Genomic DNA, 21,266 nt, shown 5'->3' with positions numbered 1-21,266 from the left:
GGTTACCGGAAAGAAAGAGAGAGAGGTGTTCGGAAAAACATGGGAGGAGAGAGCGAGTGAGAGACACAGGAAGAAAGAGAAAGAGAGAAGTTCGGCATATATAAGTGAGGAGAGAGAAATGATTGGGTTTAAAAAGAGCATGTCTTTCTCATATTTGTTTAGGTTAAAAAATAAGTTTAAATGACCACCGGGTTAGAAGATATCTTTTGAAACCTTGGATTTATCAAATATAAAACCTAAAAATAGATGATATGGAGATATTTTCCCTAAATTCTAGTTCAAAGATATCTTATCACATTCCATAATAATTAGATATTTATCAAATTTTGTTATGGAGATATCAAATTCTCTACCTTGGCATAGTCTCCCAACCATAATAATTAGATATCTATTAAAATTAAAAGTATAATTTTTTGGAATAGTCCTATAATATTGTTTTTACTTTTAATTTCGATAGACATCGAAGTATTATTGTTTTTCATTGAACTTTTAAGTAAGAAATTTAGTTATGTCTAATAGCATTTTACAAGAATTATATTAATTACTATAATAAGACATAATATTTAATAGGGTGTGGCTTGTATAGGGCTAAGGCTCTAAACAATCAAAGTAAACCACACCTTGAAATAGTGTCGAAAAATGTGGTTTTAAGACCATAAATATTTGAGATAGTCTTAAAATATAATTTATTTCTAATTATAAAGTTTAAAGCTTAAAAACTAGTGTAGATTGAGCACATCTATGAAATAAAATTGACGGTCTAGAAATGCATTACAATATATACTATTTCTAAAACTTGAAATCTATTTTTTCCTCATGTCCATGCATCTTGAGGTTGAGATGATCAATTTGAGGACATCTGAGCATCAAAACAACATCTTCTAATGAAATTTTTGAAGTGCGCCCTAATTTGATTGTTTAGAGCCTCACACTTATATAAACTTTTTTCTATTGAATAAGAGTTATTTAATGAGGTCGGACTACAAGTGAAATAGCTAGACTGTTCTACGGTAAACATATCAATATATGTTCAGAATATAGAACTTGATTATAAAATTAAGTTCACTACTTGCAAGTATTTCTTAATCTAATATTTCCTTATTTTTATTTTAGGAACCAAACACCAGGACCGTGAAAGATACATTGAAGAATTTAGAGAACAAAGAATATACTTTTGGAATAAAGGCTTCAATTAATAAATTTTATTCATCTTTGAATTTGGTTTTGCAATCTTCCCAAGAACTAGTGCATATTCTTCAGGGAAGGGTGAGCTTTGATAATTAGCGTATGTATTTGGAAAAAGTTTGTACAAGTGCGAGGGTCTAAATAATCAAATTAGGACGAACGTCAAAAATTTCACTAGAAGAGGTTGTTTTGATGCCCAAATATCCTCAAATTGATCATCTCAACATCAAGATGCATGGACATAAGAAAAAACTGGATTTTAAGCTCTAGAAATATTGCTCTTGTAACACATTTTTGGATTGTTAATTTTCAAGATTTTCAAGTTTTCATAGATTTGCTCGATCTACACTATTTTTGAAGCTTTAAATTTTATAATTAAAGATGAAAATTTATTTTAAGGCTATCACAAAGATTTCCAGTATTAAAACCATATTTTCTCGACACTATTTGAAGGTGTGCTTTACTTTGCTTGTTCAGAGCCTCGGCTCAATGCAAAGCGCACCATATTTAATATCATGTATACACATATGCCACTAGAATATGCACACATGTCACTTCTTTGTTCGGGACCTGTTTCCACCCTAGGTCAAGTCTGAGTCAAGCAGACCAAGGCCTGAAGTAGACTCAGACCTGACCCACCAGATCTATCAGTTTGTGGTCGTATACCTTACCCATTAGCACTTGTATTTTTGACCAGGGACCATCATTTTCCCAATGTTGTCAGATTCGCTTACGAGAGTTCTTCGATTTGGTGAAAAAAATGAAGCAATTCGGTGTTTTGGCCGACTAGGGGAAAGACTCAAGACTCTTTTAAAAAATTCATATAAATAATTTTGATATTATATATAAAATAGGGAAAATTGCTAAAAACCCCCAAAAATATACTTTTTAGACACTTTACCCCTACCCTAAACTTTCTGCATTTATTTTTCTCAAAACCCACCTTTTATAACTAATACACCCAACTCAAAAAGTTACATCTTTTTTGACAAAAATACCCTCCTTTCACATGAGAAATCATTTTTGAATCCCAATAAAAAGAAACGCTGGACCGCATTTGTACAACGCCGGACTGCTCAGCTAATGTACTCCCAAAATTCCGAACTGCCATATCAAAACACCGACTGCCCCTTCGAAATGCCGGACCGCAACTCCAAAATATCGGACAGTAACTTCCAAATGCCTTGACCGCCTATTCCAACAAAGAAAATAAACACCTGATCGCCCATTCCAACAAAAAAAATCGTTGGACCGCCCATTCCAGCAAAAAAAATCACCGGACCACTGGTTCAAAATGCCGGACTACCTTCTCTATCAAAAGTAATTTGTTCTACGAGGGAAGGGTATTTTCATTCAAGATAAGTGAATTTTTTGTGCATGGGTATTAGCTAGAAAACATCATTTTGAGGTTTATATAGATATTTCTTTTCTGACCTCAGCTGCCCCAAGCTTCGGCATTTGATAAGTTCTAATTTGAATATGTTTTAGGTGTTGCGGACGCGGAGGTCCCCCTTCTCACAGGGAGGAAAAAAAGGAGAAGAATTTTTTACTTTCTAGCTTCTTCTTTACCTCCTCCCCTCTCTGCCTCATTTAGAAGAAGAACGATGGTTTTGTATTTTGATGATTTAAAAATCGGAGGTTCAGATCAAGAAATGTCAATGTAGATCATGAATCGTTGATCATGCTCTGGGAGTTCTTGTCCATAACCTGGAATTGGCTTGGTACAGAGTGACTTGCGTGAGAGAAATAGGTGAATCACACGAGGAACTTTATTTTTTTGTTATTTTTATTTTTTAATCTTTCAAAATTTAGAAGTATTATTTTGTTTTTTTCATTTGTCACCCAAAGAATCGGCAAATCGGTTGAGCCTGACCATTTTGGGTATCTTATTATCAACATCATCTCGCAATTTTGCTTTTTTTAGACCATACCATCGACGACTCTATACGTCTTCGTATCTTTTCTCACCACTTCTAACCACGCCCTCGATGCCAACCACACCCTCAATACCAGTAACTTATATAAGTTTCAAATCATTGGTTTTTGACCAAAATGCTTTTTAGTTGGCTGACTATTAAAAACCTCCTATGAATTAATACAAAACGAAAACAATTCAATCCTCTAGAGGAAGTATACTGGAAACTGAATCCCGCATGTAAATATTTGCATATGGGTTAAAATTTGTAGATTTTCTATGTTTTGTCCCAATTGTCAATCTTAAAAAATAAAATAAAAAAATTTAAAATTTACATAAGACAAATGGTCCAGGAAGCGTCTGCTCATAGCTGGGTTCTTAAGTAAATTTTTTTTGATTAAATTATTATTCATATTGTGAATTTAAACAACTAAAACTTGTCTATCCAGATCAAAATTGGTCGATACAGATTGAGATTGGTGGGTGGATGATCTAGGTCTATGTTACACCTTCAGAATTGCTTGATTTATGTCATTTCTAAATTTTTATCATTATTCTTTTTTTTTGTTTCTTTGTTGTTGGACCCAAAGACTCGCCCGAGTTTGCCACGGTTTTAGAACACTGGGTGAATTGATGATGTTTTGCAAAATTTTATAGAAAAGGAATCCTCTTGGGCAGGTGTCTTGCGACGACGGGTGTACTCTACTCTACCGTGGGAGTCGACTATGATCTCCAACACAAAATATTTCGTCATTTCTTTTCTATGATATTGTTTATTGCTATTGTCTGGTGGTAATTTTCTTTGTCAACACCAAATAGGAATTTTATGTTCTTAAGAATGCAGGTTGAGACATTTAAAGAAGGGGAGAATTATTATGTCACCGTATCATTATAATATAATGAAACCAAGCACAAAGGAAACGAGATCTTGATCAAGTACACAAAAATTCAATCACATTTCATTGAATTGAGATGGGACATTACAAGCCAAAATACACCTGACTTTATATCAAGGGAGAAAAATGGATAAATACATGCGAGAAAATTGTGAATACACTCATTTCCAGAATGAAAGGGAGAAGAAAGGAAACAATAAAGTGAATGAGAGGATCATGAAACATTCATCTAGCTTGGAAATTAAGGGTGCGAATGGATAAGGCAAAGACAAGGGCGAAGAGGATGGCATAGCCAACAACAACACAGGCAACCCAAGGCAGCATGTCATAATCAAATCCATATGAAGCATTGAGGAAGTCGCGTAGCGGTACGGGGTTGCCCTCGGCCGTGAGCAACTGCTTTGTCACATTTCCAAACTGAGACACCATCAAACCGTAAAGTGTCCAGGCGACGGGACACCCCCAGTAGTACCACCTCCACCAGCCGGGGATGCTCTGCAAACATGGGAATGGCCATGAAGTTCTCACAAATGATCTATACATTGTTATGGAAGTTGTTATCTCTATTTTGCTAATGTCATAGTATTTGACCTTTGTTTTTTATAAGTTAATTGGAAAGAACTTAGAATTTAGACTTCATTCGACATAAGTTTAATGAAAGTAATAAAGAGCCATACAAGGAAGGCTTATGTGGTCCTCTATTGGAGCTAACCTATACAACATGATATTTTGAAGGAAAAAACATAGTTATGCTGGCTGGATTGGAATCCTAGTTTCAAGAAAATATGAAGCAATTATATTTTAAATTAAATAACCAGGAAAACGAAAGATGTGTAATTCACTTACAGTGCGTGGGAGCAAGAAGCCAGTGAAGAGCATCCATACACCATAGAATGCAGAAGAAAGAATGGAGGCAAAAGTAGCATTGGGAGTTAAGGCCACAGTCATCATCCCGTAATATGTGTAGTAGAGGAAGGTAAAGAACATGAAGAAGAAAAACCACAAGAACTTTGCCAAAGTGAACTAGAATCCGATCATACAGTACACCACCACCCCATATACAGCTGTTTGTACAAACACATAAGGCAGTTCCACCAAAACCTACAAACACAATTTCACTTTCATTGCCATTGCCATCAAAAGATATACCTGTATTTTCTTTTTATCAAAGTTGTGAGTTGTTGAATTTGTTTCATACCTGAGCCAAGGCATATGGAAGGGCTGAGAACATCCCAGCTGCTCTCTCCCTATAGAATACACTTCTCTCTATGTCGACCACTGGCTGAACTGAAGATGCATTATTCACCCCGAGGAAGAGAACCGCAGAGAACATGGAACCCATCGCATTGAGGAAGTCTTGTTGCTGCTCTCTATGTTTTGACCATTCGTGCAGCACAGTGAGGTTAGAACAACAGTGAGTTGGAATGCATGAAGTACTAGCATGGAAGGCAATATAAATATCTATCTTGAACATTCTTGGTTAGGTAGTTTAAGAAGACATTCTCAAGTGCTAGTTTTTATAGTTAAATTTTAAGAAAAAGCTTTGGAAAATTTGAGAAAAATGGAAGCATAAGGAAAATTGTTAAAAAAAAATTTAAAACTTGCGAGACAATTCAATCATAATTTTTTCTGTTGGACCAGAAATGGAGAAAGAAGAGAATGCTTACATCTTGCTTCCCATGTCCCAGAATATGCTGCCAAACAGGAGGGCGGCTACCAGGGTGAAGAAGAAGCGTACTGCATTGTATTGAGGGTTTCTCCAGTAGGACCAGTGTTGCTTCCAGAGGCAGGCCACAGCTTGCACCATGAATGGCTGTGAGAATTGGGTCTCGAAGTGTAGGTCTTGAGACCCTGGTGTTGGCTTGCTCAACTCCTCAATCAATGCCATATTCCTCCTACAATTATGGGGGAAGTAGTAATCTTAAGACGAAACACTAAAATTTCCCAAGGAGATCAAAAGGGAGGATCACGAGTGACTTCATCATAGAGACAGAGAAGAACTAAGGCAACTACTCACTCATATAGAGGAGAATTGGCATAAATGTTAGCGAAATCCGCCTGAAGTCCATTCTCAGAGGCTATGGAGGTGACCTCTAGCATCCAAGTTGCAGGATTATATCCTGAGGTTATCTCGGGGACACCTTCGATTGATTGGAAGTAGTCGGTGAGTTGTTGTGAGTTCGTCCCCAATGGGCCTGCGTAGATAACTTGTCCTCCTCGTTTCATCAAGAAGAGCTGAGAACATGAAAATTTGTTTGTAGGATTACATAGGAACGAATGGATAGAACATATTAAAGGCAGAATTCCTAAAACTAAGTATTTGTTTGTGTGCGTGTGCGCGCGCACGCGTGAGAGAGTACATACCTCATCAAAGGACTCAAATATGTCAATGCTAGGTTGGTGTATGGTGCAGACCAAGGTGCGGCCTGTGTCCACTGTATTTCTTACAGTCCTCATGACAATGGCGGCTGCTCTAGCATCGAGCCCCGAGGTAGGCTCGTCCATGAAGATGATGGAGGGGTTGGCAATGAGCTCGAACCCCAATTGTCAGTCTCTTCCTTTGCTCTGTGGAGAGGCCATTGACCCCTGGCACGCCCACTAGAGCCTCCCTCAGGTTGTTCAGCTCCACCAGCTCCATTACCTCCTCGACAAAGGCCTGGGTATCGCAATGATAAATTTCTAGTTACTTAGACAAAGCTCCATTTTTTATAAGAAAATACAACTCCGTAAAAGAAACTAGAATTTGACCCTTTATTGTAGAAATATTTAGAGATTTTGTACCAGGATTAATTTCACTGCCCAAAATTAAGTCGAGGGAAAGGCCAATAGCTAATTTAGCAGAGATCCCAGTTAGATATTTTCTGTCCAATATAGTTTGGAAGATATGGAGTTGATTGAGGAAAAATTTCGAGCACTATAGTCTTTCTTGTGTTGGACCATTGAACAATCCTAGATGCTTTAAATGGAGAGACAAAACTCTTAATACTTATTCCTAAGGGTGCAATAATCGAATTTGTTCTACATTGGTGTGCTTTGCTTGGTGGTTAGGATATTAGGGGCTGCAACACATTGTCCAAGGTTCAAATCCCATTGCCGAACTTCCAAAAACAAGACAATCAAATTTGGAATTTGAGGAGTGTAACCTTTCGAGTGTGCGATTGGACATCAGCTGGGAGTCGCAACCAGGCAGAGAAGAGGAGCGACTCATGGACAGTGAGATTAGGGGAGTGAATATCATTCTGCTCACAGTAACCAGAAATACGGGCAAAGGTCTCTTGCTTCTTTGAGTAGCCAGAGATGGAAATGGATCCTTCAATGTAGCCACCAGTCTTATGCCCGGCAAGGACATCCATGAGTGTTGTTTTCCCTGCTCCGCTCACACCCATCAGGCATGTCAGCACGCCTGGCCGGAAGCTTCCGCTCACCCCTTGCAACAATTGCAATCGGTCTTGTTCTTCCCCATGAGCCTTCATTTCCTGCACACCTAGGCCTTTCAGTTCACTATCTTTTTTTTGGGGGCTATCGACATAATTATCATCAGGATCATTTTAGTATCCACTATTAACTGCTATTACTTCTACCACTACTACTAGTAAATTGGGTCAAGAAGATCTTGACATACGGCTGGCATGTCGACAAAGTACTTGATCTCCTTGAAGGCCAACGCAAGCGGTTTGAATGGTAGCACCATTCCTTTCTTCTCTTTCATTCCATTTGTTGTAGTAGAGTCTCCTACAAGGAGAAAAACACATGACAAAGAGTGAGACCTTTTAAATTTTTCTGGGTACGTAATAGGATCCAAACTACACTTTCAATGTTGAGAAAACGAGCCTATCTCCCTCTATGACTTCTCTACTTACCAAATACTTTTCCATTCAGATGTCCATTGACCTTAATTTGGTCTTCATGCTTCCCCTCTGATGTATCCTCTGTGATAGATGCCTGAGGCTTCCCAAGAGCTGCATAATGAAACAATTTACGTTTTTTTCCCATTAACTTCTTTTCATTTCGATCAATTAACAGTAGAAACAACAAAAGGTGAAATTGAAATGTTGTACTCACGGTCAAGATACTTTAAAGCTAAGGTGTCAAGGATGTTGAAGAGGACGTTGTAACCCATGAGAGCCCCAATCCCAATCCAATACCAATTTGCTTCAGTGAAAATCCCTCGAATCTTCAAGAGTAGCTGGCCTATGTGGACACCATTCTATTGCACATGTACAAGATAGTCAGCTACTTCCTCCATGCACTCTTTTATCCTAATCTACATGAACCAAAAAAGTTTTAAAGGGATTTTTTGCGTATTTCATGTTAACCTGTATCCATCTATTTGATAGGAACTCATTTACAGCCGCAGCATTCTGAGCATACATGAGAGGAGAAGACCAGTATCCCCATTTCCACCAGCTGTAGATGTCCTCTGCCAAAATTTGGATAATAATTTATTTATAATGGTGTGCATACTTTTGTAATATAAACTAAAGCAAAATGGCGCAGAGACAGTTACAATATGAACATTGTACATAATCAAATGTTACTACATCCATGATACATTACCTCTTGAGACAATGAAGCCTCCCAAGACAAATATCACCAATAGCGCAAATGCTCCAAATGTGTTCGAAATGATTTGGTTTCGACCTAGTGCCCCGATAAAGCGGTAGAGAGACAAAGACATCTGATGCAGGTTGAATAGCAAAAAGAATTGCCTAAAGAATCTGAAAACAGGAAAACCATAGGCAATTCATTGTCAATTCTAACATTACAATTAACAAAAGAAAGACAAAAAGAGCAAACAAAATTCACAAGATTAATTTAAATTAAAAAAAATAAAATTCATGAGCTTTGGTAGGGCAGAGGAGGATGAATTAACCTGCTCGGGTTCGGTGCTAATCCAACTGAGTAATAGGTTATAGCTACCCATACGAAGGACTCCAGTCAAGAGATGGGTATCCTCATGAGAAATGTGGGGAGAGTATAGGCCCAAGCAGGGAAGAACTTTGCATCTCTTTGCTTGTAAAATACAGGCAGCTTCACTATCGTCATTTGCAATTCTGCTAGACCATTAAACATCGCGTTCACGAGCCCAAAAAACAAAACTCCCATGTACTTGGATCCATCCCATAAGGTCTTGTTTCCCATCTCTGTGCGGAGGAAGACTGTCGTAGTCATGGTAGCGACAATGGCTATCTGTGAAGAGCAATACAAGGTTCATCAAATGAATGATTTTCATAGATAAACCGTATGATTCACCAACTCTTTCATTCAATATCAAGGGAAAGAGAGAGAAACCATTAGTATCCTCTCTCTGTTTCTCTATCTGTCCTCCTATATATCTATCTAAAATGAAACCAGAGGAAGAACATAAGAGTGAATGGTTGGACCTGAATAGCTTTGAAGATGAAGATGAAGGCACTTCTCTTCATAAGGAGCACTTCTCTATCAAAGCAAGCCTTGAAGAGCTCCATCTTGGTTAGGCCATACTTGTTTCTAACTAGGGCGGCAGGGTGGCACCTGGACTTGTCATAGGGCACCGAGAGACCAGATTGCATCTCCCTGTCGACATGGAAGGACTGGAATGCATCTGCAAATTCTTGTACTGGGATATATCTGTAGCGTTGATTCTTGTCGAACCAGTATTGTTCTTGATCCTTCCTTGATGTCACCTGTATTGGCAGTCAAATGAGAGAGAGAGAGAGAGAGAGAGAGAGAGAGAGAGGACCTCTTGCAAGAAATGAGAGTGACAGAAGATATTGGAATTACACTGATTCAAAATTTTCTAGGTGTCCTACAGTCCAGTTTTTTGTTATTAAGGTATTGTTCAGTGTTCAAAAATTCAGCTGAGTACACGGTTAAAGCTCAGGGTAATTGAGAAACTAAAAAATATGATAATTTTATTCGATAGTGAATCCATGTATAAATCCTGTTTGTGTGATTTGGATGTATGACAATGATCTGTGAGTTTTTCTTGCTCGATTTCATATTTTCTAGGAATTTGGCTGAAGTCCAGGGGGTCAAGGTGGCTAGGCACAACAACATAATGTCTTTAGTTCTGTTCATGCCACAAGTAGGGGATCCCTTCCCCACTGAACTACCCAAAAAGAAAGGTTTTATATATATATATTTTTTTTTGAATTATTCTGAATGTCTTAAATTTTAAATGAATATTTCTATGTCCCTGTTTTATATATATATTTTAGATTATTTTGAATTTTTAGTTTAGTTTGAGTTTTTCCCTATTTTTATTTTCTTTTTTTGGGTTTTTTAAGGGCTCTTTTATCTGTGTGCACTACTTACACGTGTTCACTTGGACTCACTTGAGTAATTCGGCTTCGGCTGTAGCAATAGCCAATTCCGGGGCCCATGCCGAGTTCCAAAATATTGGAACTCTTTAGGTTCACAAAGTGTTGAATCATGGATACTCATCTCTATAGTAAAAGTAGATTAACCATTGGATAAAGTTTTATGTTTAAAAGCAAAATTAGCTGAGTTGAAAGCTATGAGAATCATTCACGGTTCATTTGCCATGTTTACCGTAAGGCTAATTTGGTGGTCGATGTTCTTGTCAAAAAGGCTACAGTTTTTGCGGAAGCCACCATTTGGCGCTCTAGGCCTCCAAATGTTTTTAACCTTCCTTTATTTCATGACACAATTATCTTATTGTAGGGTTATAAGATAGTACGATATAATTTTTTCTATCTTTTATTAATGAAAAATGGATAGCCGGCTTTCTTCCTGATTTACCCAAACAAAATAAAAGTCATGACTCGTAGAAAGACTATAGTGTCAATAATTAGTTTCGTTGGCTTCTCAGACACATCATTGGTTTCTCAGTCCTTGTAGTGCAAGATTCTAGATTGAAAGTCATTCTATATATAGACTGTAAACTCTTAGACGGATACAGAAGGTTGCCTTAACAATAGGACGGGTTAAGTGAGAATGAGAGGCAATTGAAACTCTTGCAGTAAGAGAGAGACGTTTTACCTCCTGCAAGAAATCGGCCACTCCTTTCCTTTCGGGACATCGGAATCCCATCATGTGGAAGAAGTCGAGAATTGATTCTCTCGGTCCATGGTACACAACTTGTCCCTCACAGAGAAGGATGATGTCGTCAAAGAGATCATAAGTCTCCGGTGCCGGTTGCAAGAGAGAGGCAACAAGGCTTCCAGAGAAGACATGAACAAATTGTCGGAGGCAGTTTACGATTTGGAAAGTGGTGGAGGAGTCGAGCCCTGTTGATATCTCGTCCATTAACAGAGCAGTCGAGGGCCCTACCATCATCTCTCCTGTCGTGACGCGTTTCTTCTGACCGCCTGATATCCCCCTCCTCATGTCGTCCCCGACCATGGTCTCCGAGCACACCTCCAGCCCAAGCAGCTGCACACACTTCCTAACTTAATTTTCTCACTAAAACATCTTATTCTCTTTAACATATCCCAAATATGCTAATCTAAATTTGAGTTGGAGGGAGAAAGGGAGAGGAGAGTGTCTTATTTGGGGTGCCAAACCTTAAGTATATAGTCGGCCAGGATGCTTGATTTTTGTCCTTCCAATGCAATTGCCTACAAAAGAAGAAGAAACAGTGGGTGAATTGAGACTGCTAATACCATGACTTCTTTCTAGGTTAGGTCTGTTTCATTGCTATGTTACCTTCATGAAAAAATCAATATCAGGGTCTGGTTTTATGGACTGATCCTTCTCTCTCCTTGAAAGCTCCGCAAGAACGGCTACAAAAACCAGTGGCTTTTCAGCAGAGCATTCCAACAAAATCAGCAGCAAAAAATAGAGTTTGTTAGAGAGAGACGAACCATATCTGTTTCCTACGCCTTGGCATCGAGCAGAGAAATCCATGGTCTCTCGGACTGTCATCTCTCCAATGTGCAGATCGTTTTGGCTGATGTACACCGACGTCCTCTGCGGCACAAACTCCCTCATACTGTGCCCATTGTACGTCACCTTGCCCGAAACCTGTCAAAATGCACCCAAAGAATTGAAGTTTCTCTTTTTCACTCTAAAAAGTGCCAAATTTTGGAGATGAAATTGTAGGAAGAGTGAACCCACCTTGAGGCTTTTGTCCAATTTTCCTGCGAGAGCTAAGAGGAGGGTGGTCTTTCCAGCCCCTGGAGGGCCTAGTAGCAGGGTCATCCTGTCATCACACCAACACACATTGTTTGAGAAAGAGAGAGAGAGAGAAGTAGTTTTGTCTATCCACCTTCCGGGTTTTATCACGCCGGTAATTCCCTTGAGAATTGTCACGGGCTTCTTCTTGCTCTTGAGCAACTTCAGGAAACTCATAAAGCTCTGCCAACAACATGTCTCTCTTAAGTGAATATGAAATTGAAAGCACAGGTATTGCAGAAAGTTGTATGTTTTCTTAGGTGATTCCAATGGTTTTTTCGGTCACGATTGTTCGAAGTGAGACCATTAGAGGAATTCATAATTACTCCTAGTTATTAGATGTCAATTTGGATGTCATATATTTATTTTTTTTAACTTGAAGTCTAGTCCAAAACACGCTTATAATCACTACATTTAAAATCTGACATATGAGAGTGATTCTGACCTCTTTGTATTAAAAATATATGGTCACTTTATATACTTTTTCTTTTCAATTATTAAGGCCATTATAGGTCTCTCAAGAGAACAATTTAAGAATTCAAGGATTTTTAAGTTCGAATGTATTTTCTCTGTATATTTCTTTTCAAATATAGTAGTTGCTGTAGGATCCCAATACAATCATGTAGTAGAGAGAGTAGGCAAGGGTGTTAAGGGTGGCATTGAGGAGAGTGGACAAAGCCCTCCCTCCCAAGTAAGCCTCTGCGTCCACCCTGAGTTGCTCATATCTGATCTCAACCTCCGGCAATGTTATATTCACTCTGCAAAGCCAAAGCCAAAGCCAACCACCATTAGATAGGAAGAGCAAACATGTGTGAGATATAGATATATATATATACCTGTCTATGTGCTCGCGGAGCTTCTTGACGAAGATTTCATTATCCTGCTGGTGTGTACCTTTATTCTGAACTATGGAACTGACTCTCTCTCTCTTTATTCATTTTTTGAGTCGAATCTTGTGCTCAATGTGAGTGATAATTGGCCATATGCTGTTGAATATGCAGCAATGTTTCACATACTGTTTTTTTTTTTATTTTGATATTATTACTGTGCCATTGGCTTGCTTAGAATGTTATTGGTTTACAGAAGTAGATCAAGCATCATTTGATCTCATTTCGAGTCAAATCTTGATGCTCAATGTGTGTGATAATTGGCCATATGCTGCTGAATATGTAGTAGCGTTTAACACACTATTCTTTAGCTGATTTTGATATATTATGTTGTTATAAGATTGCTTAGAATGTCATTGGTTTGTAGAAGTAGATCCAGCTCTATTTGTTCTTATTTTGAGTTGCTGAATGTGAGTGATTTGTCCATATGCTACTGAATATGCAGTAATGTTTACCACACTATTGTTTATCTGATTTTGATATCATTATGATGTTATTGGCTTGCTTAGAGTGTCATTGGTTTGTGGAAGTAGATCAAGCATCATTTGATCTCATTATGAGTCAAATCTTGGTGCTCATTGTGTGTAATAATTGGACATATGCTGATGAATATGCATCAGTGTTTAACACACTATTTTTTATCTGATTTTGATATCATTATGATGTTATTGACTTGTTTAGAATTTTATTGGTTTGCAGAAGTAGATCAAGCACCATTTGATCTCATTTTGAGTCAAATCTTGGTGTTGAATGTGTGTGATAATTGGCCACATGCTCCTGAATATGCAATCGTGCATAGCACATTATTTTTTATCTAATTGTGATATCATTATGATGCTATTGGCTTGCTTAAAATGTCATTGGTTTGAAATAGTAGATCAAGCATCATTTGATATCATTTTGAGTCAAATCATAGTGCTAAATGCGTGTGATAATTGGTCATATGTTGCTGAATATGTAGCAATGTTTAACAAATTGGTTTTTATCTGATTTTGATATCATTATGATGTCATTGGCTTGCTTAGAATATTGTTGGTTTGCAGAAATAGATAGAGCATCATTTGATCTCATTTTGAGTAAAATGTTGGTGCTAAATGCGTGTGATAATTGGTCATATGCCATTGAATATGCAGAAGTGCTTAACACACTATTTTGTTATCTGATTTTGATGTCATTGGCTAGCTTAGACTGTCATTGGTTTGCAGAAGTAGCTCAAACATCATTTGATCTCATTTTTTGAGCCAAATATTGGTGCTAAATGCGTGTGATAATTAGTCATATGCTGTTGAATATGCAGCAGTATTTAACACATTGTTTTTATCTGTTTTTGATATCATTATGATGTTATTGGCTTGTTTAGAATGTCATTGGTTTGCAGAAGTAGAGCAAGCATCATTTGATCTTATTTTGAGTCAAATCTTGGTGCTAAATGCATGTGGTAATTGGTCATATGTTGCTGAATATGCTGCAGTGTTTAACACACTATTTGTTATCTGATTTTGATATCATTTTGATATCATTATGATGTCATTGGCTTACTTAGAATGCCATTGGTTTGCATAAGTGGATCAAACATCATTTGATCTCATTATTTGAGTCAAATCCTAAATGCATGAGATAATTGGTCATATGCTGCTGAATATGTAGCAGTGTTTAACACACCTATTTTTTGTCTAATTTTGATATCATTATCTGCTCCACTAATGTGAAACAATAGCTATAGAAATAAGAAATGGGATTAGAACTGTTTGCCTTTCCCATACATTGATATAAATCTGTAGACACCCTATTTTTAAAATTGACAAAATTCCATGATTTTCTTAATCTTAGAAAAACCTAGGACCACACTATTTTAGAAGGCCCCTAAACCATAGACCACCATAATCCATGGTCCCAATCCTATGATCCACACCTAGCAAATCTCATAGTTTTTAGTAGTTAGTCATCTACACCTAGTAAATCCCATAGTTTTTATAAGTTATCCATTCCACACCCATGGTTTTAGTAGTTATCCATTCTACACCTAAAAATCTCATAGTTCTTAATAGTTATCTAATCTACATCCCTATTAGGTCTATAAGAAAAGGAAACTAGCGTGCTAAGGGGGAGAGAAAGGGAAGAGATGGGAGAGAGGTGGGATATGGGAGGCTAGAAAATCTAGAGAGAGAAAGAAACTAGAAAAAAGAAATCTTAGAGAGAGAGAGCTCAGAGAGAAAGAAAGAGAGGGAGAGAGAGAAAGATAGAGAGCCCAGAGAGAGAAAAAGCCGGTTAGCAAACCTAAGACCTAGGAAAACCCTAGCTCTAAGCCACCCTTAGATCAAGAAATCCAACCAAGCCAAGGCTTGGTCAAAACTTGAAGAGAGACAAAAGAGGACACACGGCATAAACTCAGCCGGTCTTGATATGGGCAAGGTTTTAAAGCCTCGGGTTTGCAGGGCCAACTGGCCTGGCCAGGTATTTTTCTCATTCTTTTTTTCTTTTATTTTTTTAGTTATTTTGTTACATCTAGGATTTTATGTTTATTTTATTCTTTCCTGCTTTTTGGATTGATGCTGACTCTGCTATTGATCTGAGAGCGGATCTACTCATTTCTGAGTAGATCTAGCCTCAAATCAGAATTTGATTTTCCCCACTCTCTATCACTTTTTTAAAGTCAGTTTGTAGTACGGATCTGATGGATCTTCCTATGAAGACTATCTGATTTGCACTGTAAACAAAATAGTTAACATGGTACTATGAACGGTTATCATTGTAGATACATTGTAACAAATTTATATATGAATGGTCAATTGTCCATATGCCTTGTGCATAAGTGGTGCTATCAATCCATAAGATTTAATATTTCTTAATTGTCCATATGCCTTGTTTTTGTTACCTTTTTCCGTTAGTATTTCTTTTCATTATTTATTCATTTATTATTATATTTGTTTGTAAGTAGAAAAAAAAGAAAAAAAGAAAGAGGATTACTCATTGAATTTTGTGATAAGAGCATGTTTATGTTTGTGTCTGTTTCTTTTCTACTTCTAAAAAGTTGTTTTGGGTTCGTGAATATCTCTATTAAAAGAGGCTACGCAACTTCCTATTTTCTTCTCTCTCCACCTACTCCAACTTGTTAAGGGCTTGGATCTGTTCCAAATAACTTTCTTGTGTTTCGGGGGACTGCGTGTCTTTGTTTATGGCTAGAAATTTTCAGATTTCAATGTTTTCTATTTTATTTTCATCTCCTTGAACTTTTGTGAGTTTTAGACCGAGAGAAAGAGAGAGAAGGGCATAAATATTTTCTTTTGGGATTCTGACTTTAGTTTCCTTGTTTGTTTTAGTTTGTTGTTGTCTTCTTTTGTTTCCTCGTAAGGTTTCCTTGTTGTTTATTCATTTTCTTTTATCTTACTAAAAGAAGCAGAGTTTTTGATTAAGAAGTAGAGCTTTCTTTTTGGAGATATTCCATAGTTAACGCTTTGGGTTAATTGTTAACCATTGGTATTCACGTTCAAAAACATTCTTTGGTCTCTTCTGCTTTAATCTTTTTTTGATATTCATGGAATAATTTTTCTTCTTTGGTATTCATGGCATAGTTCTTCATATCAATAATAGGTGACTTTAAGTTAAGTGGGATGAGGTGTGTGAGTTGTTAAGAGAACTTTGGAGAATAGATAGAAACTCTTTCCTTGAGAGGATATTTACTTAGATAGCAACTAATCCCTTGAGAGGAAATTTATAAAAGAGTTAGCTAGAGATGGACAGGGAAGGGAGATTGAGAGAAAATAGGGAGAGAAAACGGGGAAGGGAGAGAAAAAGAGTGGGTGTTTGAGGCCATCTTTCTTATCCACTAAAAAAAAGGTATCTTTAGCTAGTTTTTAAAATAAAAAATCACTTTCCTAAAAAAAAAAAAAAATCAGCAAATGTTTTAGGCATCTTTGTCTAAAAAACAAAAGAAATCTTTTAAAGGCAATCTTGCTTTCAATTTTTTTTTTTTTTTTTTTTTTAAAGGCATTTCTCATATCTGAAAATTAGGCAAAATGCTATCTTGCTTTCAAAAAAAAAAAATTTGAGGCATTTTTCATTTTTGGAAAAGAAAAATTTGCTTTGCAAGATAGAAAAAACAACTTTTAAAGCTTCTTTGGTTTAAAAAAAAAAAAATCAATTTTGCTATAAAAGTTTTTTTTTGTATGTCATTTCATTTTCACAGAAAAATAAATAAATAAAGAATCTTCTCATAAAAAATAAAATTCAACTTTGGCCTCTCCCTCTTTCCAAAACAAGAAAAATTTTTGTCAAAAAAATAATAATTCTATTTTTCATTTATTTTCTTGTAATTCGATAGTTGCCACTACTTTCTATTTTCATTAAAAAATAAATAAATAAAATTCAGGGTCACTTGCACTCTCTATCTAATTGTGCCCTGAACGAGTCACCCTTGACTTGGGGCACGCTCAACTAGGCACGGGTTGTGTCTGGTTCCACTTTTATTAATTGTATACCTTCTTGGGCGTTGCTTACCTGCACATCTGACTATGCTTTTGGTCGGTCAAAAACCTGACCCGAAGCACACCTCACTTGGCACAATTTGTGCCAAGTGCTCACTCCTTTTTTTTCTTGCATTGTGTGTTTTCCTGTTTGCTATTTTTCTTTTCACTTGCAAGATTCTTTACACACTCTTGCACACAACGGACTGGGGAAGCTCGGGAAACCAACAAATTTTTTGAAAACTCCAAAAATCATGCACTAACGGTCGTGAGGGAAAGATAGCATTGAGAGCCGAGGAGGTTGAGATTTATGTAACTTTAACTATGAGCGCCCCTCCATAATCCCTAGCCTCAAAGCAACTCCACACATAGTAGGACTTGGTTGATTTCCATAACAGGAGGCCAGGACCTATGTGAGGACCTACTCAGCCTAACCGCATTTCAATAGTAAGGAACCCACTCAGACCGAGCTTACTTATAGTTTAAGGCAAAGTTTTCGAGTGCATTGTTTGCATATTTCGATTGATTAGTCCTATATCTTAGTCCGGATCCTCTTTTAGTCCGAGCTGAAACTTTTTGTATCTAAGTCCAGTCTTGTAGCCAGCCTAGCCCAGGTCCGAACCAAAGCCCCCTTTTGGTAACACAACCTTGATCCCGTCCGGGTCCACACCCAGTTTGATTTTCAAAACCTTCTGGGTCTAACTCCAAACTTGTGCCTTGCCTAGCCCAAGTCCGAACCAGGTTTACACCTAGGTCCAAACCTAGGCCCCCTTTTGGTCAAAGCCAAGGCTCGTGCTTAACCTAACCTTCATCCAATTCGGGTCAACAACCGGTCTGATAACCAACCCTCTAAGTTCAAACTCAAGCTTGTGGCTAGCCTAGTCCAGGTCCGAACAGGGTTCACGCCTAGGTTCAAGCCTAGGTGCCTCCTCGGTCTGAGCCAAGACTCGTACCCATCTAGTTCAGATCTCAGTCTAGGTCCTAGCCTAGGTCTAAGTATAGAGATTCCTCTAGAACTAGACTAGGTTCATCTTAACTTAAGGTTCAAATTGAAACCAATCGAGTATAGCAAGATCCATCAAGTCTGGTCTTTTCTTAGGTTTAGATTCAGAGTTGTTCCTAGAGTTAGACTGGGCTCACCTCTATTTGGGATTCAAACATAAGTCCATCAAGCCTAATCTAAGTCCATGCCCAAGCTAGGTCCAACCTTTCTAGTGTAGCACAAGTTTTGGAGTTATGACCCAGGATCAAAGCAAAGCAAGGTCCAACCCTATGGTTTCAACCCAGTCTAGATCTAGAGAACCCAGTCAGTCCGAGAGGCATCGTCATAGTGCTCCCTCGCAAATCCAAAGCACTCGTGTTAGTGAATCGAGTCTCAACCCATATGGAACCATATCTAGCCGTCCAAGCGCCCTCAGGGCAATCATTTGGAAGCCACGAGCCAACAGGTTAATAGTGCCGTAATACCCTGAACAGTCAAGGGGTTAGGCCAGGGGCAATCCTCCATGACATGGGGGTTAGCCTCAAATCTAGTTGGCCCACCAAGAGTAAGACCCCGGTCTAGATGTATGAGTCAGTCAATCCCAGCTGGGTTAACCCTAATGTTCAATTAGCAGCCCAGCATTCTAGTCTTAGTAATCAGCCAGTTACATTCTAGTCTTAGTAATCAGCCAGTTAGGGGGCAAGTGGGTTCACACACAGCTAGAGAAAGTCTACCCAAGCAACCCAGCACCAGTAAAAGTCAAAATTTTGACCTAACTCGGTATTAAGACAATCATAAGGTGCATGTATTGTTTAAAGACCTGTTGAACCGAGGGTACACCATCTAATGTAGTCAATCCAAGTAGGTTAGGTCAGAAGCTCATGCTATAAACCATGCCAACTACTTGGCTCAAACCATGATAACCTTAGAGGTGCTAGCCTGCCAATTCAATCGAGTTATGACCTCCCTGCACTCTTTCAGTCCAGTGTTGGGGCAAGAGAATATCATAACCCTAGGGTTATATCATCCAGTCAAGGTCAAGGACAAGCGAACTTCACTGTCAAAGGTCAGAGGTCTAGTCATCATAGCAGCTTGAGTCGTCCATTCTAATCAAGTGGTTATTCTAACCTGCAGGCCTTCTTGCGGCCAAGTAGTGCAAACTCCGAGTAATGGGTCTGTTCTGACCCAATTCAATTCGAGTGAATCTGTAGGCCGACAACTGGCACACTAAGTTCAACATAGTCCTTAGGCTCAATCCTTGGGGCAACCCGCTACATGGGAAAGCCAGTCTATACAAGCCACATACCACAAATCCAGGTTCAACAGACCATGCAGCCGAGCAAGGTCACGGTTATAACGACTTCTCAATTCACCTACATGAAATGCCTCCAAGACTCTTTAGAGAAATGAGAATATGAGACTTCTCAGCTCCTAAAACCTATGTACAAGAAACTCTAGGACACCTAGAAGATCTACCAGTAGCGTTTGTGATGCCACAATTCGTAAACAAATTTTTTGGGAAAGAGGATCCTGAGGCACACATCAACACCTACTTATTAATGGTCCATATGTTGCGAGACTTACCCAACCAACTTAAGGTCATGTTTTCGCATGACTTATCAGAGGTGCCTTTGATGTGGCATCAGAGATTCATGAAGGATAACCCTCAAGCAACTCCTGACGAAATATTCAGGCGGGGCCAAGACCCATTACCCTTGGTGAGCTAACATCCACCAAATAAAAGTCGAACGAGTCTCCCTTTGAATTTATAACAAGATTCAGAGAGACCGCTACACGAGTCGTCGAAACCCCACTCCCTAAATCTGTGAAGGTAAGAATGCCTTTAGAGAACATGACTTCAGAATATGTCATGTTCTTCAGCAATGGGGCGGTTCCTTACTCGTTTGACCTTATCCTTGAGAAAGTAGCACATTATGAACGGGCTAAGGAGGATGAGGCTATAGTCTTTGATAACTCGACTGGCGAAAGACCCTCTCAAGAAGGAGAGGTGAACATAATCAAGAAAAGCAACCCTTCTACAAACCATTCAAAAGAAAGGACTAAAACTTACTTTACCACATGGAGAATGCAGACTTCCACACCAAGGGAACTCACTCCCATTAATGAGCTTATGACGGATGTCATTAAGACGTTGCTTAAGGCAAGGCTCATAGAATTACCTGTAGTAGCCAGGATTCTTCCCTTCCATGGAGGCGATACATCTCGATGGTGTGAGTGGCATCAAAATTATGCTCATAATACTGAAGAATGCCGAGCTTTCAGGCATAGAGTTCAGGACCTCATTGATAACAATACGATAAGTGTTAAAAAGAAAGAGGTGATTGTTAGAGAAAAAATAGAAACTCTAGATGTCTCGACAAACAGTTCTGATGTCAGCCTGATTAACTCAGAAGAATCACAAACTGCACTCAAACCTGAAAAACAGCTACAATGGCCTTGGAGCACAAGAAGAAATCAATTGGACAGTCTAGTAGATGAAGAACAAAACGAGCATAAGCTCACCCAGAAGTTAACCCAAAAAAAACGTACGAGAAAGGGTCATCACATGTGGAATTCCACTCCAAGATGTAGTCTCGAAAGAGGTACAAGAAGTCCCCATCATCGGTAATCAAACTAGGGCAGATGATCCCTTCAACCTGTACTTCTAAATTCACATAATAAATGAATCACACATGTATGATAATGAATCAAACTCGCAAAAGCAAGGTGAACTCGAGCATAAGCTTAACCAAGACTAAGAAACTGTGGAGTTCCAAACTCATGGTGACAAGAAAACCTTAATTCTGGGAGAATAACTCA

General features: G+C 38.3%; 1 pseudogene across 1 annotated transcript; it reads right to left on the bottom strand.

Moving 5' to 3' along the window:
• Window positions 1–4,037: 4,037 nt before the first annotated feature.
• Window positions 4,038–20,318, bottom strand: LOC148779368 (ABC transporter G family member 39-like; annotated as a pseudogene). The gene is made up of 22 exons (XR_016046175.1): window positions 20,160–20,318; window positions 12,951–12,994; window positions 12,773–12,872; window positions 12,209–12,333; window positions 12,058–12,142; window positions 11,805–11,964; window positions 11,647–11,723; window positions 11,505–11,558; window positions 10,981–11,373; window positions 9,381–9,662; window positions 8,870–9,186; window positions 8,554–8,714; window positions 8,313–8,416; window positions 8,059–8,203; window positions 7,857–7,955; window positions 7,619–7,728; window positions 7,140–7,472; window positions 6,014–6,652; window positions 5,664–5,891; window positions 5,195–5,366; window positions 4,843–5,097; window positions 4,038–4,491 (listed from the first exon to the last, which is right to left on the bottom strand). The product of XR_016046175.1 is annotated as an ABC transporter G family member 39-like (transcript).
• Window positions 20,319–21,266: the final 948 nt, after the last annotated feature.

This window comes from Amborella trichopoda, chromosome 12 (assembly GCF_054954075.1).
Source record: "Amborella trichopoda isolate Santa Cruz 75 chromosome 12, AtrichopodaSantaCruz75HAP2 v2.0, whole genome shotgun sequence".
NCBI classification, from domain to species: Eukaryota; Viridiplantae; Streptophyta; class Magnoliopsida; order Amborellales; family Amborellaceae; genus Amborella; species Amborella trichopoda.
Note: the sequence above shows the minus strand (reverse complement) of the source record. Positions and strands in the feature narration are given on the sequence as shown.